This window comes from Taudactylus pleione, unplaced genomic scaffold (genome assembly GCF_031769625.1).
Source record: "Taudactylus pleione unplaced genomic scaffold, aTauple2 ptg000181l, whole genome shotgun sequence".
NCBI lineage: Eukaryota > Metazoa > Chordata > Amphibia > Anura > Myobatrachidae > Taudactylus > Taudactylus pleione.
In genome coordinates, this window is record NW_028284583.1 from 292,501 (window position 1) to 317,207 (window position 24,707).

Genomic DNA, 24,707 nt, shown 5'->3' on the forward strand with positions numbered 1-24,707 from the left:
TGAGGGAGCTACAGAAGACTAAAGCGAGATAAAAAATCCTTACAAAATCATCACATCCATGCATTGTTCATCCTACCCACTGGAGTAGCAGGTGAGGCAGCCATCTTGGGCACACAACATAGGTTTCTGTACTGTATGTTAAAAATATATGGAAAAAAGACATACAAGAGTAAAATGGAAAGCAACTAACAAGATACCCACTGAATCAATAGTTCCACATGTTGTTTATCCTGCCCATAAAAATACCAGGCGAGGCAGCCATCTGGAGTGCACTACATAGCTTACAGTGGAAAGGGCATGCAATTTGTCGAAGTGCAATATACAGTATAGTGGTGAATCACAGAACAGAAAGAAAATAAAAAGCAGAAAACAGGGAGGCACCCAGAAGGGGACAGGGGAGGAATGGTAGAAAAAGTGTAGAAGGGACCAAGATGTATAGAGATATATGGAAAGTATCAGTGTATCAGAAGTCACTGGTACAGTACAAGTACATGGTAACAACATGACAGGACATATTACAATAATAGTAGTAATAATAATGTTATTTTGCAGGAGGGTGGAGTAGTAGCATGCATGAGGTACAGTGCTTGAGAAAATACAATTTTTACTCACCGTAAAAAATCTCTTCCTTAGAGTCCATCTGGGGGATGCCATTACTTCTGGGTAATGCGTAGTAAGGTGTGGAGTCGGACACTAACTAATTGAAAACTGGCTCCCACCCCCTATATAAGCACTCCCCTTCCACCCTAAGCTCAGTCTATGTTTAACAAAGCTGGAGAAAAACCCATGGAAGAACTGAGAAACCAGAGACCAACAGGTATCTAGTAAGAAACCAAACAAGGGAGGGATCTTGGCATCCCCCAGATGGACTTCAAGCAAGAGATTTTATGATGAGTAAAAATCGTATTTCATTTTTCATCCATCTGGGGAATGCCATTACTTCTGGGATATACCAAAGTAAGCCAATTAAGGGGAGGAGTGTCGGAATCGACCGCTCTAAGAATTTTTCCGCCCAACACTGGCATCCATTGCACCAAATGTATGTCAGCGGTAAAATTTTGTAAAAGTGAATACAGATGACCAAGTAGCTGCTTTGCACAGCTGCTCGCCCGAGGTACCATGCCGTACAACCCAAGATTCCCGACAGCACAAGTCGAGTGGGCTCGAATTGAGGCTGGAACCATCACAATCGAGGACAAATATGCCTGCCAAATAGTAGAAATTACCCATCTAAAGATGGATCCTTTCGAAGCAGGCCAGCCTCTTTTTGGTGCATCAATCACCAACAGGGAATCTGTATGCCTCAAAGACGCAGTACAGTTTAAGTAAATGCTTAACGTACGTACCATATCCAACAGTGCTAAGGAAGAATCTTCACTAATCACTGAATCCTGGCAAAAAGCTGGAAGGTCAATATCCTGGTTAGTTTGGAAAGCCGATACCACCTTCGAAAGAAAGGAAGGTTTAGTCCATAACACTACCCTATCCTTGTGTAAAATGAGAAGCGGAGATTTACAGGAAAGAGCCAATAACTCAGATATTCTTTTGGCCGATGCAATGGCTAAAAGGAAAACAACCTTCAAAGTAAGATATCGCAATTGTACAGTTTCCAATAGCTCAAGCGTTTTTTTTTTAAGTGCCTCCCAAAAAAAACTAAATTCAAGTTCCAAGGAGGAACTGGTAAGACATAAGGAGGTTGTATACGAAGAACCCCCTGCAACAGTAGCGGATTTACTGCTAGGCAACACAGGCGGCCGCTTAGGACCTGGCGGGACCAAGGAGGCCTGCTGACTGTCAGCACAATGGACAGCTGTCGGGTGCCGCTTTGGCTCACTCTCCTCTACCCTGCACTGTGTGCTGTTTGTGATGTCTCACACAGAGATAGAGAGGAGCCAGGAAGAAGCTAGAAGAAGGCAAGGTGCGCGTCCAGAGACGGTACATTGCAGAAATATAAGGTAAGTACCGCAATACAGAGTCCTGTGTCAGATTTGTTTCTTATACTGTAGCTAGTAACACTTGTTAGATAGCTTGCTGACATGTTCTTACGGATAGGTGTCTCTCTTTCTGATTAAATGTATTATTTAATTTCTCACTGAGATTAAGGGCAATGGCCCTGATTCAGAGCCGGACGCTCTGACCAGAGCGCTCGCTCTGAATCAGGGCCCACCTCCATAATTATGGAGCGTCCTCCTGGACGCTCGTATAGCTGTGGGTCACCACCCACAGCATATACGAGCGTGCAGGATGATGGTCGCGATGGTCTTGACCATCGCGACCATCGCCACTGCGAGCCGAAGCCTGCGGTTGAGTTTCTCAACCGCAAGGCCCGGAGTGATTTTGGCTCTATCAGAGGGGCCGGCTTCTGACGGTAGGCGTTCCCTTGGGAACGCCCCCGTCTGGGAGGCACGCCCACCAAAGGGGGCGTGCTGTCAATCAACATCGACAGCACGCCCCCTTTGATCAGACACAACGAGCGAAGGAAAGTCCTTCGCTCGTCGCGTCTCGCGCATGCGTACGACGGAGCTCCCTCCGTCATGCGCATGCGCAGTGCAGACCATCGACCCACTTGCGAGCGGACAGCCGCTTGCGAGTGGGTCTGAATCAGGCCCAATGTGCGGCCATTTAGAAAGTTGTAGGGGCCACACGTGCTACTCATAGAAGTGTATCAGGTTGCCTGTTACTTTGGGGACATTTATCAAAGCTTGGAGAGAGATAAAGTACAAATCAAACAACTCCTAACTGTCACATTAGAAGTTGGGTTTGAAAAATAATAGGAGCTGATTGATTGGTACTTTATTTCTGTCCACTTTATTACTTTCCAAGCCTTAGTAGTAGCAGTGCATGTGAAGAAGGCAAGGTGCGCGTCCAGAGAGGATACACTGCAAAAATAGAAGGTAAGTCCCACAAGACAGAGTCAAGGGGCAATACTGCATGGTGTAATGTGACTAAGAGGCACTAATGTGTTGCATCATTTGAACTGGGGGTACTATTGTGTGGTCACAACCGTTCCCAGCAAGGTCACACCTGTCTGTTTGTTTTTTCAGTGCATGGCTTTGGCGCACACTCTTCCTGCTTCAATTGTGTATGGGGGCACCAATGCTCTTTATGTACACAGGCACCAAAATTTGTAGTTACAGTTCTGCTGTGGTTTGTACAGATGTGTCCTCCTCTGTGTTCAGCACCCCCTCCCATAAAAAAATCCTACAGGGAACACTATCTAATCATCTACAACTGCAAAGCTAGGGCTTGGTCATTTGGGAAAAACATTTTAAAATTGAGTTTAAGAAGGAAAGATGACAAATAATGTAAAGGGAATAAATAAGGAATGAAAATATAGTGTTATGGATTGTTTAAGGAACGGGGGCCCCAAATCGGTGTCTTGCTTAGGGCCCCATGAGGTCTAAATCCGACTCTGCCCTGCAAGAAGGTCTGAACTTCAGGAGTGGTAGCCAATTTCCTTTGAAACAGGATCGACAGGGCGAAATTTGTCCTTAAAGAGAGGACAATCTAAGACCCTTAACCAACCCCTCTTGCAGAAAAAGGTTTGAACTTGTGTTGTACACACCAAGAAATATATATCTTCCATATCCGATGAGAAATCTGGAAAGTAACTGGTTTGTGAGCCTGTATCATGGTTTTTACCACAGATTCTGAAAGCACTTTGGCCCTCACAATATTGGTTTCAGGAACCATGCCGTCAAAGCCAAGCGAGGCAAATTGTGGTGACGGCATGGACCCTGAAGTAACATATACCAACATGGTCCAAATAATTGTGTACCAATGATGGCGCGGCCAGTCTGGAGCCACCAGAATGACCGGCCGTGCCACTGATCGAATCTGCTGAATTACCTTTGGTAACATTACCAGATGAGGAAAGATGTATCCCAGCTGAAACACCCAAGGTACTGTCATGGCATCCACCAGCGATGCCTGAGGATCCCTGGACCGAGATCCGTACCTTGGAAACTTTTTTTTTAGATGAAAAGCCATTAGATCTATGTCTGGAGATCTCTATCTGGCAACTATTTCGGCAATTCTGAATTCCAGCGCAGTATGACTATATAGGTCTCCAATAAATGTAAAAATAAGACTAGCAGCAAACTCTGTGTTGGTTTGCAGTAAAATAGCAATTTATATATACACAGTAGTCTGCGCAACTCCTAAATTATATCCCATTTAACATACACTAGTGTAACGATCTGTCAAGTGTCAATAATAAGTTGAATTGCTCCACAGGTGTTAATAACTTGTAAGCTGGAAGAAAAATAAAGTATGAATATAAGATATGTGAGACAGATTACACTGTCCTGGTGAATGTACCAGCTAATTATCACTAGAACAGCACAAAATCAAATGCAGATGTGTCAATCCTCAGAAAATATTATCAACCCACTTAAGGGGGTATTCAATTTGGAGCGAAAAGTCCGAGCTGGACTTTTCACTCCACATCGGAGGTTTTGCAGGGATAAAGGACCTTATTCAGAGGCGGCCGTATGGTCTATGACCGAACGGCCGCCTCGATGTTTGGCCAGTGCGCATGCGCACGAGGGAGCCGGCTCCCTCGTGCGCATGCGTGGGACCCGCTACGACCGACAGCGCTGGTCGTAGCGGGTCTCTTTCCAAAGGGGGCGAGCTGTCGATGTTGATTGACAGCTCGCCCCGTTTGGAAGGCGGGCCGCCGGGGGGGTGGCAGCCCAAATGGAGGCGTTCCCATGGGAACGCCTACCGTTTGGGGAAAGCCCCACTGACATCACTAGTGATGTCAGTGGAGAGCTTCCGGCACTGACAGAGCCAGAAGCTCTCCGGGCTTACGACAAGTGAGACCCGACCCTAGGGTCTCGTCGTAAGCCCCGATGGTCGCGATGGTCTCTGACCATCGCGACTATCATCCGAGCGGTCGTTAGAGCTGTGGGTGTAAACCCACAGCCTAACAACTGAAACAGAGGCGGCTGGTCAGGATGCAAGCGGCCGCCCAGTTTCTGAGCGACCGCTTGCATCCTCCGACCACCTCTGAATGAGGTCCAAAGTATCGGGCAAGTGTGCCCGCTTTATCCCCGCATTCAATTAGAAAGCAGCGAAAATGGGAGCCAGCGGAAAGGTAATTATCAGGAAAAATAGGGAATTTTCAGGAATTCACCCTGGGTACTCCCGTTTTTCCCTGCAGAAGGTAATTAGGGGTTTTTAAATAGCTGCAGCAGGTGTTTTTTCTGACTTTGAAGAAGTGATGAAGAATAGCACTTAGGTTTTTGTGGGGCATTAAATAACTATGCCCATCAAATTTGGGGTACATGAAAATGGGTGCAAGCATATTTTTAAGTCCCTAAAGTGGATTTTAAAAATTCTTCAAAAATGAACCTGCCGCTATTACCCGCATTGAAGAAAACACCAGCCGCATACTTGGGAACCCCTCGAGAAATAATTGCGCTACTTTAGAAGTTTGTCCCCCTTTTTTTTTTTTTCACCCCAAAATTAAACTTTATTTTTTGGGGGAATCCAGATTTTTTTTTTTACTTTTTTTGACACAGTTTATTTTTAAATGACACTCCCAGGGGTGCAGGCTATTTTTTTTAAGCCTTCACCCGTGAACCCCAATTCTGCACTTTTTTTCGCCAAGTAAAACATGGTGAAAACTTATCCCCGTTTATTTATAAAGACTTTTCGCACCAGCAAAAAGTCTTTGTAATTGAACATGGGGATAATTGAAGTAGACGAAAATTACGTCATCGGCAATAAATTACTGCCGATAATGGCCTTTTCACCTCAAATTGAAAACCCCCATAATATCAAACATACATAAAATACATATAATCTACAAAATGAGAATGCGCAGATGACATGCAAGGGAAAATTAATACAATAAAAAGATAGTAATAAAATATAACAATACAAGAAGATATTGTTGCAGATCTCCTAACCCAATAGAATGTTGCAAATGGCTCAAACAGTTTCTAAGAGCATGATGCAGACATGCCATCAATGAAAGAGAAAAGAAAAAAAATGTTTCAATGACCCGGCTAAGAATGAACTGTTAATCCTGTATACTTCAGTATACAGTAGCAAGAATCCCAACTGTATGCTTGTAGGAAATCAAATAACAGGATATAAATGAACTGGTGGTATGCACCGACCACTTTTCGTGTTTTGGGTTTTGGTTTCGGATCTGGATCTTTCTTCGTGTTTTGGATCTGGATTGGTTTTGCCAAAACCACCCTTCCATGTTTTGGGTTCTGGGTTTTGTGTTTTGGATCTGTATTTTTTTTTTTTTTTAAAAGCATAAAAACAGCTAAAATCACAGAATGTGTGGGTTTTTCTGCTCCTATACCATTATTAAACTCAATAACATTTAATAATTTCCACTCATTTCCAGTCTTATCTGAACACCGAACACCTCACAATATTGTTTTTAGTGCAAAAGGTTGCACCGAGGTAGCTGGTTGACTATGCTAAGCGACACGAGTGGGCGGCACAAACACGTGGCCCATCTAGGAGTGACACTGCAGTGGCAGACAGGATGGCAGTTTGAAAAACTAGGCCCCAAACAGTACATAATGCAAAGAAAAAAAAGAGGTGCAAGATGGAATTGTCCTTGGGCCCTCCCACCCACCCTTAAGTTGTATAAACAGGACATACACACTTTAACAGACCAATCATTTCAGCGCCAGGGTCTGCCACACGACTGTGGCTGAAACGATTGGTTCGTTTGGGCCCCCACAAAACAAGCTGGCAATTAATCCCGTCCCTGCACAAACTGTCTCTATGGAGGCAAGATGTCATCCTCATCCTCCTCATCCACCAATTCCTCACCCTCTTCAGTGTTGTGTACATCCTCATCCTCACAGAGTATTAATTTGTCCCCGCTGGAATCCACCACCACAGGTCCCTCTGTATGTTCTGGAGGCTGGTCTTCCAGGAAGAGTTGATAATTCATTTTTATGAACATCATCTTCTCCACATTTTGTGGAAGCAACCTCCTACGCCTTTCACTGACAAGGTTCCTGGCTGCACTAAACACTCTTTCGGAGTACCACTGGAGGGGGGGCAACTCAGGTAAAATAGAGCCAGTTTGTACAGGGGTCTCCAAATTGCCTCTTTTTCCTGCCAGTACAGGTACGGACTGTCTGACATGCCTACTTGGATGCTGTCACCGATGTAATCCTCCACCATTCTGTCAATGGTGACAGTATCATATGCAGTGACAGTAGACATGTCACAAATTGTTGCCAGGTCCTTCAGTCCGGACCAGATGTCCAAACTTGGTCCTGCCTGCCCTGCATCACCACCAGTGGGTTGCTTAGGATACCTAAGTTTTTTCCTGGCAGCCCCAGTTGTGGGAGAAAATGAAGAAGGAGCTGTTGACGTGTCACGTTCCGCTTCAGCTGACAGTGTTTTCACCAGCAGGTCTTTGTACCTCTGCAGGCTTGTGTCGGCCGGAAAGAGAGACACCACATAGGCTTTAAACCTAGGATCGAGCACGGTGGCCAAAATGTAGTAGTGGTCTGATTTCAACAGATTAACCACCCTGTAATCCTGGCAAAGCAAACGAAGGGCTTCATCCACAAGTCCCACATTCCGAGCGGAATCGCTCCATCTTAGCTCCTCCTTCACTTTCTCCAGCTGCTTCTGCAAAAACCTGATGAGGGGAATGACCTGACTCAAGCTGGCAGTGTCTGAACTGACTTCAAGTGTGGCAAGTTCGAAGGGCTGGTGAACCTTGCACAACATGGAAATCATTTTCCACTGCACTTGAGTCAGGTGCATACCCCCTCCTTTGCCTATGTCATAGGTGGATGTATAGGCTTGAATGGCCTTTTGCTGCTCCTCCATCCTCTGAAGCATATAGAGGGTTGAGTTCCACCGCATCACAACCTCTTGCTTCAGGTGATGGCAGGGCAGCTTCCAAAGTGTTTGCTGCTCCAGTCTTCGGCACGCAGTCGCTGAATGGCGATAGTGGGCAGAAATTTTTCAGGCCACCCAAAGCATCTCGTGCACGCCCCTGTCGTTTTTCAGAAAATTCAGCACCACCAAATTTATTGTGTGAGCAAAACATGGGACGTGCTGGAATTTGCCCAGATGTAAGGCCCGCACAATATTGGTGGCGTTGTCAGATATCACAAATCTCCAGGAGAGTCTAAGTGGGGTAAGCCACTGGGCGATGATTTCCCTCAGTTTCTCTAAGAGGTTGTCGGTGGTGTGCCTCTTACTGAAACCGGTGATACACAGTGTAGCCTGCCTTGGAACGAGCTAGCATTTCTGAGATGCTGCTACTGGTGATGCTGTTGTTGTTGCTGCGTAATGTGATACATCTACCCAGTGGGCTGTCACAGTCATATAGTCCTTATTCTGCCCTGTTCCACTTGTTCACATGTCCGTGGTCAAGTGGATATTGGGTACAATCGCATTTTTTAGGACACTGAGGACACTTTTTGTGACGTTTCTGTACAGTCTCGGTATCGCCTGCCTAGTGAAGCGGAATATAGACGGGATTTGGTACCGGGGACGCACCACCTCCATCAATTGTCTAAATCCCACTGCACTAATGGCGGATACCGGACGCACGTCTAGCAACAACATAGCAGTCAAGGCCTCAGTTATCCGTTTTGCTTCAGGGTGACTGCTGTCGTACTTCATCCTCCTCGCTAAGGACTGTTGGAGGGTCAATTGTTTAGTAAAAGAAGTGGTGTTCCTACTTCCTCTCTGGGATGATGAACGACACCCAGCAGCAACAGCAGCAGCGGCGGCAGTAGGCGTAGCAATGCAGGATCCTCCAGAGGAATCCCGGATAGGAGAGTCAGTCATGCCAGTGACATGGCCTGCAGGACTACTTACGATCCTGACTAAGGCAGAAATTGACGAGGAGGGAGTTGATGGTGTGGTTTGCAGGCACTTGGATACAACAGGACAAAGGGATTTAGGTGTCCCTGGACTGCTTACGGTCTTAGCCAAAGTTTCTGAACTTGACAGTAACTTTTTATGAACGCGCTGCAGGTGAAGTATAAGGGAGGATGTTCCTAGGTGGATAACGTCCCTACCCCTACTTATTTCACTTTTTACATATGGTACATATGGCAAGACAGTTGTTGTCTGGATTTGGATAGAAATATTGCCAGACCAAATAGGTGGAATGTTTTATCTTCTGCCCAGGCATGACCGTGATGGGCTTTTTCATCCCACGGACAACAACTGTCTCCCCCCGGAGCCTGATTTAAACAAACCACATCACAATCAGAATCCTCCTTGCCAACTTCCTCCTCAACGCCAGCTACACCAGTATCCTCATCCTGTTGTACTTCAACAGTGACATCTTCAATTTGCATATCAGCAAGTGGACTGTGGGTGCTCCTTTCAGCACTTGCAGAGGGCGTGCAAATGGTGGAAAGAGCCACCTCTTCCCGTCCAGTGCTGGGAAGGTCAGGTATCGCAGCCGCCACCACACTTGGACTCTCCTTTGGAATTTGTGATATCTTCTTAGAACGCACAGTTCTTCGCTGTGCTTTTGCCAGCTTAACTCATTTAATTTTTGTAGTGGGAGGAGGGCTTCCATCGTCATGTGAACTGAACCACTAGTCATGAACATAGGGAAAGACCTTAGCCGTTCCTTTCCACACCGTGTCGTAAATGGCATATTGGCAAGTTTACGTTTCTCCTCAGATGATTTAAATGTTTATTTTAAGGTTATTTTCCTGAACTTTGTCATTTGGGATTGTATGTGCCCTCTACTATGACATTGGGCATCGACCTTGGCAGACGACGTTGATGGCATTTTATCATCTGTCATGACTAGTGGCAGCAGCTTCAGCACTAGGAGGAAGTGGTTATTGATCTTTCCCTATTTTATTTTTATCGGACAAAGTTTTGTCCTCCATTTATGTTATATTGATATATACGTGCGGCTAAGGCGCACACAAACACAGAAAAGAAGAATTTTTAATTTTTTGTGGAGTGCACTTTGGGGGTTACACCACCCTTTAACAGACTTATGACACAGGCGCATGCTTGTCGCTGCTCCTTTGTTGATGAACGTACGGCTGCAGTGCACACAGGGCCTGATTCAGACCCACTCGCGAGCGCTACGCGCTCACAAGCGGGTTGATGGTTGCCCAGTGCGCATGCACACGATGGAGCCAGCTCCGTTGTGCGCCTGCGCGCGACCTGGACAGCGACGGGCAAACCGTCGCTCCGGGTCTCGTACCAAAGGGGGTGTGCTGTCGATGTTGAGTGATGTCAGTGGGAGTGCTTTCATCTCTGTTAGAGCTGAAAGCACTCTAGGACTTGCGGCAGCGAGACTCTACCAGAAGGGTCTCGTTGCAAGCCCGATGGTCGCGATGGTCTTGACTATCGCGACCATCTTCCTGGCTGCTCGCTATAGCTGTGGGTGGTAACCCACAGCTATGCGAGCAGCCAGGAGGCCGCTCTAAAAAAACAGAAGGCCGGCCCTGATTCAGAGTGAGCGCTCTGTCAGAACGCCCGGCTCTGAATCAGTCCCACAATTCACAACACAGAAAAGAAGAATTTTTTATTTTTTTTTGGCATGCACTTTGGGGGTTACACCACCCTTTAACAGATGAGCCAGCCGCCCCTTTACTTATGACAGGCGCATGCTTGACGCTGCTCCTTTGTGGATGCACATAGGGCTACAGCGCACACAATTCACAACACAGAAAAGAAGAATTTTTAATTTTTTTTGGAGTGCACTTTGGGGGTTACACCACCCTTTAACAGACGAGCCAGCCGACCCTTTACTTATGACACAGGCGCACGCTTGGCGCTGCTCCTTTGTTGATGCACGTGCGGCTACTGCGCATACATTTCACACACAAACACAGAAAAGAAAAAGAATTGTTTATTTTTTGTGGAGCGCACTTTGGTGGTTACACCACCCTTTAACAGACTTATGACACAGGCGCACGCTTGGCGCTGCTCCTTTGTTGATGTATGTGCGGCTACAGCACACACAATTCACAACACAAAAATAATTTTTTTTTTTTTGAAGTGCACTTTGGGGGTTACATCACCCTTTAAGAGATGAGCCAGCCGGACCTTTACTTATGACACAGGTGCACGCTTGGTGCTGCTCCTTTGTTGATGCACGTGCAGCTACAGTGCACACAATTCACAAATAGAAATAAATGTTTTTTTTGCACTTGGGTGGAGCACCCCTGATGGACAGATCACCCCCTGGACAACACTACAGCATCCCTTTAGGACTACAGCCTTTATGGGACACTGCACAACACAGCCCAGCCAGCCCCTATAGACTTTTGGAGTGGACACAGCCCCAATGACAACTGACTGCACAACACAGCCCAGCCAGCCCCTATGGACAACAGCAGCACAACACAGTCCAGCCAGCCCCTATGGACAACAGCAGCACAACACAGGCCAGACAGCCCCTATGGACTTTGGAGGAGTGGACACAGCCCCTATGGACAACAGCAGCACAGCACAACACAACACAGCCCAGCCAGCCTTAACTCCCACCCTCCCTCTTCACTGTCCACAGCCGAGAAATGGCGCCAACACGGGGACCTTTTATAGAATCCAAAGCCCGCAAGATCCGGAAGGCGACATGATGACATTTTGCCTCAATTTCAGTTTGGAGTCAGGTGGGAAAACCTGAGCCAGACTCAGTTCCCGACTCGGATAGGGGGGGCTTGGGGGGGTTCGGATTTCAGAAATCCGAACCCGCTCATCCCTAAAAAGAACATAGATTGTTAAAAAGATCAGATCCGGTCACTCCAATTGTATCTGCATATAAAATGTGGTTGGCTTCTCTGAGCTTAAAATCCCCCGGTGACTGGCTGGTAAATAATTGCCAATAACTGGTTCAGTAATTTGTGTGGCTTCTTAATAATAACGACCCTCCTCCTGTTTGAAAGTCTTACATTCGACAATGTTACTGCTGACAAATTTGACTCGGATAGCCAGTTGTGGTTACATTTATGGACACCCATAAATTATAAATTAATTTATCCAGAAGTGGTTGTACTCACGGACATCCAGTAAAGTTGGCAGCAATCAGCTTATAGATCCCCATTCATGCACATAAGCCGAGAGTGTAACAGCCCAATATCAGGTAAGTACTTGTGGAATGCTGTCCATCTGGAGTTGGGGCCCCCTTGATCACAATATCCGGAATGCCGTGAATCACTACTGAGTATGTCAGAAGCCAGGGGGATACAGAGTGCAGACATGTTGTCCTGCAGTGACTGGAGGCAATCAAACCAAAAGCATCCCCACTAACGCATTTTGTCACAAACTATGTGTTTTCAAAGTCACTATTTCCGCAAATATCTCCTGGAGTAATTCCCATTCCCCTGGATGCATACTGTGGCAACTTAAGAAGTCCGCCTTCCAGTTGTCCACCCCCAGAATGTAAATTGCAGAAATAGCTGGAACACATTTTTCTGCCCAATGAAGGATGTGAGAAACCTCCCTCATTGCTTGCCAGCTGCGTATGCCACCCTGCTTGTTTATATAAGCAACTGCTGCGGCATTGTGTGATTGGATTTGCACTGGTAAATTCCTGAGATGGCATTGAACCTGAATCAATGCATATCGAATTGCCCTTAATTCCAGTATATTGATGGAACAAGAGGGTTCCTGGACAGACCAAAGACCTTGTAAGTGTCTGTATAGAACCACCGCCCCCCAGCCTGTTAGACTGGCATCTGTGGTGACAATGGTCCACTTTATTACTGAAATTGGTAACCCCTGTTCAGATTTGCATCCTCTAGCCACCACTGGAGAGACTGCCAGGTATGCAGAGATAATCTGAACATCTGCCTGTTTAATCGAGGGTCTGGCTTCACCCATCGATGAAGCAATTGGTTTTGTAGTGGACGGGCATGAAATCTGGCAAAAGGAACAGCTTCGATTGAAGCCACCATATTTGCCAGTATACCATCTTCTGAGATGGAATTAAATTTGATTTGGGAAAATTGATGATCCAGCTGAATCTCTGGAGCATGCCAAAGATAATCTAAAGATGTTGTTGCAATAGGGCTATTGAAGATGCCCTTAGCAACAAATCATCCAGATAAGCCATTACATTGATCCCCCCACTCCTCAGTAGGGAGATCATGTATGCCATAACCTTTGTAAAGACTCTGCGAGCAGTGGCCAAATCGAATGGCAGAGCCTAAAACTGAATATGGCGATGTCCCACTACAAACCGCAGAAAATGTTTATGACCCTCCACATAAAAATATTGAGGTAGGCAGAAACTCTAAATAGAGATAAGCATTTAACCCGCTGAGGTTTGAGAATGGGACAAAACGACCAGTCTGGTTTGTCTACCAAGAAAAGACTGGAGGAGAACCCCAGGCCTTGGTGTAGTAGTGGAACCAGAATAATAACTCTGGGATCGGAAATTGACTGTATGAGAGCTGCCCTTCTGCAACCATCTACAGGGAGAGGAGTGGAAAAGAATCTTTTTGGAACTGGACCCTCCAAATCCAAAATGTAACCCCTGGCTACTAGTTGACTTACCCAAAAATCCAGACTGGATTGAATCAAAGTTTCCCGGAATATTAGTACCAAAGGATGGGTCCCAGTCCAGTGACAGCCATCTGGATTGACCTGCTGGCTTAGCAGCAGGGTGACTGGTGCCGGGGACAACACGTCCCCTGAAGGTCCCTATCCGGGGACCCCTAGACACAGCCCTGAAAGCTTCTCCTGCCTTGAGTCCGAAAGGAACAAAACCTAGGGGATTTCGTTTTTGGTGTAGTTACAGGAAGGTAAGGACTTTTCCTCCTGAGAAATACCTTTAGTTTATTCTGTACCAAACAAAGAACCTCCTTCAAAAGGCAATGCCTCTAAAGCATGTTTGGATTCTATATCTGCCTTCCATGTTTTGAGCCAGTGAACGTCTGGCGGATATGGCCAAGCTGAAATATGAGACTGTACCTGAATGTATCTGTTAAAGCATCACGTATATAGGTTAGATCTTCCAAAATCTGATCAGCTAGAGAGCTAGCTTAAGATACATCCCCTGATTGAAAACCAGTAATCATCTGGTTCATCCAGGGATTGATAGCTTTTATCACCCATGCACTGGCCAGAATTGGGCACAGCGAGACTCCTAACAAAGTGAATAAAGATTTAAGTACAGCCACATTCTTCCTATCCATAGGATCTTTAGGGAGTTACAGACTGTGCTGTGGGAATAACAGTATTCCTAACCAATCTAGCAACAGGAGCATCCACCATGGGTGGAATTTCCCAAAGCTTGGCATCCTCTTCCGAAAAAGGATAAAGACACTTACATTGTTACGGAATATGAAATTTTGAATCAGGTTTTAACTAGGCTTCTTTTAATATTTTCTCAAAATGTGAACATTCTGGGAAAACAGATACAGGTTTCTTCTTACGTTTAAAGAAAGAAACTGAACTAGTCTCTGGAATAGCTGTTTCCTGCAGATGCAAAGTCTCCCTGACCGCATACGGTATATCAACTTAGAAACTCCTGAATCATAATGGGAGTCACCCTCCGCATGTAAGGTATCTTCCCATTCATAATCCAATTCCCCTTTTTCCTGGGAAGAGGTAGCTGAAACCTCTTCTCCAGGAAAATGCACTGAGGAATGGCCTGACTGTCTCTTAGCGGCTGTGGCCCCTGCAGACATTACCATTTTATTTAGGGACGTTGCCATCTGAGCGAGACATCGTCCCATATTCTGGGCCCACCTGGGCTCTACCGAGGGATCAGACAAAGAAGGAGCTTGAGCACAAGGTATCATATTATTTTCCTGAGAGTGACGTAATTCACCTATGGCCTCAACCATAGACCTGGCCCAATCAGACATCACCGGCCCTGGGTCCGTACATTTTGTAAATTTTTTCTCACATTTTGTACAAGTATAAACAGTGACTGATCCCTATTATTTAGAACCCTTGTCTGGCTTATTCATACTGAGGAAGAAAGACAGACAAGTCTAACCAATACAGATAGCTACCTAAATTCCTATGGAAAAAGTGTAGCACTGATTGAATAGCAAAAAACTAAGGAGAGGCTAAATAAGACTCTAATTCTTCCTAGAAGTCAACAAAAACCAAAGGCAGACAAATCTTAGTATACCCCTGTATGTTACTGCCTAAATTCCTGAGAAGTGCAGTAAACAAAGTGCTTATATATAAATCACAATACTATAAGCCCCAAAAAATCACCAGGTTAATACCCATAAGTAATAATCCTAGTTAACGGCTTATCTTGTTAGTACACAGCCATCCCCCTGTACAGTATCTGCTGTACTATTGCGTGGCTCGAAAGCCGTGTGAGCTGCTGTAACTAAAATACCTGGGGGAGGCGTGTCCGGGCAGGCCATCAGAGTCATGTTCACTCAGGACACCTGAAGCAATCCTAGACTCCGGCGTTCTCTGGGAGACTACCCGCGGCCAGTGGCTGGCTGGCAACTTTCAGGCTGGGGGGCAAACCCAAATGAGTAGCCCCAGGTTTTCTCCCAAAAAGAAAAGTGATCGAAAATTATAGTGGAGCAGCCATAATTTATTTATAAACAACACCTGACAAGTGCTAATTTCATTGAATGAATATATATTATAGCCTATGTATATATATATATATATATATATATATATATATACTGTATACTCACATGTATATATACACATATACATACAGTATATATACATACAGTATATATATATGCACGGTAACATTTACATTGCACGTTTCTAACCTGCGAGGCAACCCAAACAAGGCGCTCACCCTACTAGCAGCCTTCTCAGTCGCTGCTTTGTCTCTGCAGTCTCATGCATTCTGATTGGTAGATAGCTGATTGGTGGAAATCCCCACCACTGTGACTGGTGGATGAACAGAGCCTTCCACCAATCATCAGCCTATCAGCATGGCTGGGTGGAATCATCATCTACATGCTGCAACTGGGAGAAACAGTCAGATGGTGATCAGTTGCTCCAATTACTGTATGTATGTAACACAAACAGAGTGGCCCGGCAGAATCCTCCGCCCAGGGGTGGATTGAGATGGAAAATCAGCCCGGGAAATTTCTGGGAGGAGCTAGATGCATTTAAAAGTTGACCATGAATGCTCAGGCTATGCCCCAATAGGAAGGATTGGTTTGCACACCAGCCCTGGCACCATAGGCTGCTGTCTGGTCAACCTGGTTGATCAGTTACTGATCATCCTCTTCCCTAGTGCCCTGGCCACATCCTGTCTTCCACTCCTCACACACTTCTCCTTTCTTCATACCACATCCTCTCTTCCATCACCTTGCTCCTTGACCCCACACCACAGCCACATCCGCTCCTCCATCACCCTGCTTCTTCTCTCGCAATTGTCCTACAAGATATTGTACTCACAGTCCTTGGGAGTGCCTCTGTTTAAATGGTCATTCCAGTAGAAGCAGGTTGATGAGACGATGCCTATAGGAATACCTATAATGAATCTGTATACCATGTATCCCAGCTGGATGCTGGGATACATGGTATACAGATTCATTATAGGTATTCCGCAGTGAAGCCTCTTAAGAAGGGGCACAGGGCACAACACCAATGCTGGATCCTGTCTTGCCAGCATTCTTAATCAGAGAGCCTGACAGGAGGGTGCGGGGCCTGATGGTCTGGCTTCCTGGACACAGACTGTCATAAAGATGCAGGGCTGGCCCCTCTGCTCATGCAGCCTGCGCGGCCAGTGTGTGTGACTGTGTGCTGTACACTGACTCCATGCGCCGCAGACTGCCTTGCTGTCACTCATTGGCAGAGCCTGCATGCACTGCTCAGAGAACAACACCTGAGCATGGCCGCGGCGCCTGCCACTGAGTGACAGCGGCTGCCGACAGTCACCTGACATTTAACAGTAGAGGGGTCCGGCCCAGCGGGAAGTGTCCCAGTGGCCCAATAAACCCCTGCCTCTGCCTGTCTTCAACCACCAGCATTCATGCAGCGCTCTGCTGCAGGCACCTGGCGGCCGCCCAGGAGACTGGGCCAGGACTGAAATAATACCGGCCTGGGGGGCAGATGGCACCCTGCCCCCCGCCCAGCCTGCCCCTGCCCATGGCCCGAAATGATGACATCATGCCCGGCGCGCCCACACGTGCAGCGGCACCGCATCCTGGAACCGACCGAGCCTCTCTCTTCCCAAAAGCCAGCAGCATGTTGCTGCTGAGTAATCCCCTCCGGCAGTCCTGTAAGGGAACCGTTGAGTCCTGAAAGCTGCGGGTGCTGTGAAAACCCAGGGAGGTGTGAGACTTGATGGCTCTGCAGTGCAGTCATGTGAGTAATAACATACACAGCCGCTCTGCTCAAAAGCAGTGTGCCAGGAAACAGTACATAGAGGCAACAAGGTCTTTTACATATATCTGTAAAAAGCTTACCTTCTCTTTTCCAGCGGCCCCCTCAGATGTGTGTCTGGTATGGAGAGAGACCCAGGGACTATGTATTATTATGACTCTCTCAGGGGCCATCTTTAGAGTGGGATACAGGGTTCACACAAGCCTCTATCTATCTACTCCCACTCTGCTAGTGCTTGCCGCCTGTTTCCAGGAACTAAGCACCCAAACAAAACAGTAAAATAAAGAAATTAAACCTAGCTAAAAGCTAGGACCTAGCCAGTGCCTTACTCCGAGGCACTAAAATCAAGACTGATCTTAGGGTGGAAGGGGAGGGGTTATATAGGGGATGGGAGCCAGATTTCAATTAGCTAGTGTCCAACTCCACACCTCACTAGATATAACCCAGAAGTAATGGCATCCCCCAGATGGATGTAAAGGGTATTGTTTAATTTGAGGTTAGGTCAAAGTCGTCCAAATCCAGTTCAAACACCAGTTACAGATCCTCAAGCTTTAGATTACATGCTTTGTTTGAAGATGGCAGGCAAGCCTGTATAACAGCGGTTCTCAACTGGAGGTAGATGAACAATTAAGATGGCCAGAGCTTAAGCATCAGGCCAAGATGTCAACCACAATCTATCGTGGTGACATCTGGAGTTGCCCATCCAGAGCATGTGCTCTGAGCACTGGCCCCAATGTGGAGCACAGTCCACACCAGGTCTGGCAACAGGGGAGCATCTAAAAGTCTTAGGGTTTTTTTTCAGCATCGAAGGGAAGAGCCGAAGCCGGGAACAGGAGCTGAAGCATGAAGGGGGGCAAGCAGCCAGAACATCAGACAGAAGGTAAGTGGGGAATCGGGACAGCCACAGAGACAGAGGAGGGCTCATGAGACAGGAGGCAGACAGAGTGGCCTAAGGGCCTGATTCAGAGCCGGACGCAATTAGCGCTCGCTCTTCCTGAAAATAGGGGTGGCTATTCAAATGAACCGTTCGCTGTTTGCGGTCTGTTCACGCCTCTAGGTCTGAACGAGCGAACAAAACTTGCGGTCATTTTTTGGGAAACTACGCCCCCTGGCCGCTCGCATCCTACGTCATGTCCGCTATTTATTAGATTAATCGAGTACATCGAACAGGGTATGAACTGCTCGCTATTCTTGTGGTTGGTTTTTGCTACCACAATTTTGCGAGCAGTTCTGGCTTAAAAAAAAACCAGTGACGTGGTCAATGACGCTGCTGTTTTAAATATGCACACCCATAAAACGCCCGTTTTGACCTTTAAGCACTCCTGCGTTCGGATCTCCACTCCCCGTTTTCAAGCACCTTCCCCTGTTACCACCCACATACGCCTCATTCTGTCACTCAAATTAGCAGGCTTTCGCTATTTTGCGAGCACATGAATTTCGGCCGCACTGACTGGTTTGCGCATGCGTATAACGATCCGTACGCATGCGCAGTTGGGCAAACATCGCTCGGAGCGAACGAGCGGCCGCTTACGAGTGGCTCTGAATCAGCCCTAAAGCTGGCCACACATCTAAAGATTATCTGTCCAACCAGCCAACTAGTAGATTGGTTGGAATGAAAATCTGGTAAGGAATTCAATCAGCAACTTGCTCCCAGATGCTGAAAAATGGACCAAAACTGTTGTATGAACAAATAGTTTAGATCAAACATTTAACAAACTTGTCTGACCGACCATTTTCATCTGTTTTCTGGCATTTAGGAGTAAATTGCTGATAATCATTTACTCCCATTCCTTACCAGATTTTCATTCCAACCAATCAACAAGTTTGCTGGTTGGATGTAAGTTGTTCTAGTGTGTGGCCAGCTTAAGGCTTGAGATAGACAGAGAAGCTTGACACTAGAGATACAGCAGATTCTGATCTCCAGGAGCCTGGCAAAGTGTGTGATTGATGTCAGTTTCCCCTTCCATTAGCTGTAAGGGCAAGAAAGGGAGCTGGGTTTTAGGGGTGTAGACTTCTATCCTGTAGAGGGGACAGAGAGAGGTCTGTGAAGGAGGCAATGTGAAAAGAATGTCACAATTGTTCTTAAAGATTGATGGTTTTCATTCTCTAAGTAACTAATTCAATACAAGTAAACTGGCTATTAATAGTAATAAATAGTATTTTGTACTAGATACAATTGTGTGTTTAGAAAAATATACTGGTTGTTATCAATGTATATATTAGCAAATGAAAAATAAAAAAAAAACATTTTGTCACACAGCGAGCGATTCAATTCAACATGATGGCAGCAATGTGCTGTTCTGTAATGGCATATTGCATCTATCCACATTGCAAGCTCTGCCTCACACCCCATAGTGGGGTGCAGGAAAAGTTGCATTGTTGAGGGTACAATCTATGGCTGATATATTTGCAGCCAAGCTTTGAAGCGATGCTTGGCAGTACATTGCCAGTAACTGAATTGCCTCCACTGGCTGTTACCCCTGACAGCAAAGCATTATATACTAACCTGATAAGCAACTGAGGACCTGATTCAGAGCCGCTCGTAAGCGGCCGCTCGTTCGCTCAGTGCGATGTTCGCACATCTGCGCATGCGTATGGGTCGTAATGCGCATGCACCAACCAGTCATTGCGGTCGTAAATCGTGCGCTCGCAGAACAGCGAGGGGCTGCTAATTTGAGTGACAGAATGAGGCGTTTGTGGGTGGTAACAGGGGAAGGTGCTTGAAAATGGGGAGTGGAGATACCAACGCAGGCGTGCCAAACGGTCAAAACGGGCGTTTAATGGGAGTGCATAATTAGTAAGGGAGTGTCATCGATCACGTCACTTAGTTATCTTTTAGCCTGAACAGCTTGCAGTGATTGCGGGAAGTAAAACCTACCACAAGCACTGCGAGCAGTTCAGACGCCTTTTGATGTACTCGATTAATCAAATAAATAGCGGAGATGACGTATGATGCGAATGGCCAGGGGGCGTCTTTACAAAATAGCAAGCGCATGTTTCGTTCGCTCGCTCAGACATAGAGGCGTCAACAGACCGCTAAGAGCGACCGCTCAATTAAAATAGCCGGCCCCTTTTTCTGAACGACCGTTCGCAAATAGCGTCCGGCTCTGAATCAGGCCCTGAGAGTCATAATTACATTATCATTAAGAGCAGACTAAATGGGCCAAGTGATTATTATCTGCCATCAATTTCTATGTTTCTATTTCTTGTTTTCCAAGAATACATGTTCACAGTCTTATTATGACCATGTGCATTCTTTTGAAGGAGTGCTTCCAGTGGGTGTAATGCAGGCCATACATCTAATTGGTGAACCCCATATATCACAATGCCAATCCGATTCGGCAATTGATAAACCAATGATCTGCGATTTCTCATGTGTTTAATCGGCAATTGAAATTTGCCAATTATTCGATCCAGGCATCGTCAGAACTGATGATTTCTGCAATTGATTGCTGATGTATGGGCCCCCTAAAACTGAGATTATTGGTAAGAATTTCTGGTGGTAATTGACTAAACCTAAGTGTAATCTGAGCTGCATTACCGACTGTGTGCAAGGTGCATATAACACAGCCTTTATTTTATCATCAGATTTATGTAAATCCTGCTTCTCATTCACATGTCCACAGTACAATACAGTATTTGATCTTACAAAAATTCACATTTGTTTACTCTAAGGAGTAAATTTACTAAGCATCGGGTTTAGTTTTTTGGGGGCAATTTTTCACAATCCACTCATTACTAAAGGCAAAACCGACAGATATCAACCAAATGACTGACTTCAGAACATTTTAAAACATTGGATCAACATTTAATTATTTTACATATTCAAGTATACAAACTGCTGCTTTACTAGGCATCGGTTTGCAAACTTACCAAAAACCGAACACAAACCATCAGCCAACCCACCCAAATATTACACTTCTACAACTGACAGGCATGTTTGAGTTTCTTTATGTTTTATTATTGCAAAACAAAAAAATACAGTAATGTTACATCTTATAGTATAGGTGCTTGATAGATATCTACACTGCCAATATTTAAAAAAAAAAATACAATTGTCAAATTAAGTGATACACTTCCAGTATACCACATTTGGGGCCCTATTTACTACAATCTACATTTAAAAGGCGGTTGCAGTGTGATATTTTCACCTAATTCGCTTTGCAAATTTAGTAAATATTACAGGGATTTATCAAAAATCCCTTGCAGGGACAGAGCTTGCGATAAAGGTCTGTCCCTGCGAATCCCATCTTCTCACTGTAATTTTCACAAAAAATACAGTGAGAAGGTAACCGCGCAGACACCAACCAGCTCACCACACCCCCACACGACCAAGGTGATCGTTGCTTCGGTGATGTCCTCTGGCGCTCCGGTCAGCTGGTCTCCCGGCCTGCACTGTGACCCTGGTGAGCTGTTCTATGCAGCAGCTGACCAGGGTCACAGTGCAAGAGCCGGGAGACCAGCTGACCGGAGCCCCAGAGGACATAACCGAAGCACAGAACACCCTGGAAGCAGGTAAGTTTTTTTTTTAACTCTTTTTTCTTTTTTGCATTGATCAGATTGTGGTCTGTTAGACCACACAGCTGTTCATTGGGGTCCGCCTCTGCTCTGCCTGTTAGAGCAGAGCAGGAGTCGGGGAATGGGGGGAACCCTTTATAAAGCCTTCTCCAGGTGGCGTTATTATCACAGGGCTTCCCCCGGTATTTTTCACATTTTATTTTTAGTAACTCAGGCCCTGATTCAGAGCCGGACGCTCTGACAGAGCGCTCGCTCTGAATCAGGGCCGTCCTTCTTAATTTTTAGAGCGGCCTCCTGGCCATTCGTATAGCTGTGGGTGACCACCCATAGCTATAGAGAGCGGCCAGGAAGATGGTCGCGATGGTGAAGACCATCGCGACCTTAGGGCTTTTGACGAGACCCTTGTGGTAGGGTCTCATTGCCGCAAGCCCTGGAGTGCTTTCGGCTCTATCAGAGCCGAAGGCACTCCCACTGACATCACTTGTGATGTCAGTGGGGCCGGCCCCAGACGGTATGCGTTCCCATGGGAATGCCTCCGTCTGGGCAGCCACGCCCCCGGTATGCCCACCAAAGGGGGCGTGCTGTCACTCACCATCGACAGCACGCCCCCTTTGGTACAAGACTCACAGCGACGGCTTGCCCGTCGCTATCCGGGTCTCGCATATGCGCACGACGGAGCGGGCTCGGTCTGGGCATGTGCACTGGGCCAACATTGACCCGCTTGCGAGCGCTGATTGCTCGCGAGCGGGTCTGAATCAGGCCCTCTGTCCAGATCACATTTCCCATTACAATTATGGAAAGTGATCTGCTAACTAAAAATATGTGATAATTATGGTATGGAGTAGAATTTTACGAATTCTACTCCAACTGCCCTTTAGTAAATTTAGGTGATACTAAAATAATGTGAAAAGGGTGTGTAAACGGAATGGGTATGATTCCCATCAGCGGCAGCCCGACAAAAGCAGAGTTAGAAGCAGCGGAAGCCCGAGAGCGCTGGAAACCCGATCGATGGATAGGTGAGTATATACTAACCTAACCCCCCTAACCCTAACCCTCCTTAGGGGTGCCTAACCCTAACTTCCCCCCCAAGTGCCTATCCCTAATCCCCCCTCTAAGTGCCTAACCCTAACCACCCCCTTCCCCGCTGCCTAAACCTAAGTCCCCCGGGGGGGTGCCTAACCCTGACCCTCCCTCCCCCTAGCCTAACCCTAACCCTCCCGGGGGGGTGCCTAACCCTAAGTCCCCCCCCCCGGGAGCCCTAAACCTAACCCTCCCGCCCCGCGGCTGTCCACTCACGGCGCCTGGCATCCCTACGATTGGGATGCCGGGCGCCGGTCTCCCGGCGTCGGGGAAATGCGGCCGTCTACATCTAGATACCCGGCATTTCACCCTTGCCGGGAAATGACAGTCGGGAAGCCGGCTGCCGGTATTTAGGCAGTCGGCTTCCCGATTGCTTCCCATGTAAACACCCTTTTTCGCTTTATTTTAGTAAACATAATGTTAATAAATAGAGCCTTGGTGTACCTTTACAAAATATATTGTTTATCATGTTAACATTTTTTTCACAGAAACAATCAATAAACTATAAAACATTTTAATGGTAAGTATTCTAAATGTAACCTTAATGTCAGCAAATAATAGGACATTATCATTTCCTTTTAGGAAGTGAGGCTGTGGATGGGTCCACAGGGTTTGTGTGTGTGGGTCCTATCCGCTCCTTCTCCTCTCCCCCTGTATCATTCTAAGCAAATACTACAGAAAAAACAGACAAGACAAACACTGCAAAATTAAACCTACACTGTCACTACACTCCTCACAAACACACCACAGTGACACACAAATAAACCCTGACAAGATACAAAATAAAAATTACACCAGACAAAAAAATATATAAACTTTAAACTCAGACAATACTACACTGACTACTTTCAGAAATCAACAAAAAAGAGTAGATTGTGTCTGCACACTACCAATAATGTTATGATTCACTCACAAACAAAGCCCCAAATGTATATACTTAATTGAGTTTTAATCATGGGGGTGCTGCCATTTAACAACCAAAAAGTACTAGATTATAAGAAGAGAAAAAGAGGGCCAGGGGTTGTATTCTCATGGGCGCACAAAAGTACAGTAAAATTTAACTTTTATTGATATTAATGTAAAATACTCCCAATATTTGGGAAATGAACAGTGAAATATATGGATAAAGCAATAAAAAATGTGTAAGTGTTTATATTTTTTATTGCTTTATCCATATATTTCCAAATATTGGGAGTATTTTACATTAATATCAATAAAAGTTAAATTTTACTGTACTTTTCTGCGCCCATGAGAATACAACCCCTGGCCCACTTTTTCTCTTCTTATAATCTAGTACTTTCAGAAATCGCAGTAAGACTCACCAAACGTCTCTAACAAATCACCTCTCCATACCTCCCAACTGTTTAAGAATGGAAAAAGGGGCAAAAATAGGGAGCGTGGCCTATCAACAAGGGGGAGTGGTCTCTCGGGAAATGCCAAGCCCACAAGCCACGCCCCCATTTTCATCATGCTGGGGGCTTGGCCAGTGCTCCAGGAGCTGCTGGACAGCTCCCCAGCCTCATCCAGACCAGCTAAGTATAGCTATGCAGAGCACCGGTGTGGGAGTGTCCTCCCCAACTTCCCCCCACCTGCGGGACACTGTGGCCTACTGGACACTGCAGCCCGTGGGTGGAACAGAGGGACAGTGCCTGTAAAATGGGAATGTCCCGCTGAAACCTCTAACCATCAAACTACACCCTCACCATGTTTCAATACTTGTTCTGGCGGGGGCGGGTTTATAGGGGGTTTGTGATTTAGATATTGCATGTGATATGTTTTACCCTATAAAAAAAAACACCAGAGAATATTGGTCTATTTTTGGTCAGTTTTGTCATCTGTTTTCA

At 46.1% G+C, this 24,707-nt stretch overlaps 1 long non-coding RNA gene across 1 annotated transcript in view; it reads right to left on the reverse strand.

Moving 5' to 3' along the window:
• LOC148519803 (uncharacterized) overlaps positions 1–17,594 on the reverse strand; it is a 52,474-nt gene extending 34,880 nt beyond the window's left edge. The window contains exon 1 of the long non-coding RNA XR_015878900.1: positions 17,349–17,594. This is a non-coding gene — a long non-coding RNA (uncharacterized LOC148519803). The remainder of the gene's footprint in view (positions 1–17,348) is intronic.
• Between the last annotated feature and the right edge of the window lie 7,113 nt (positions 17,595–24,707).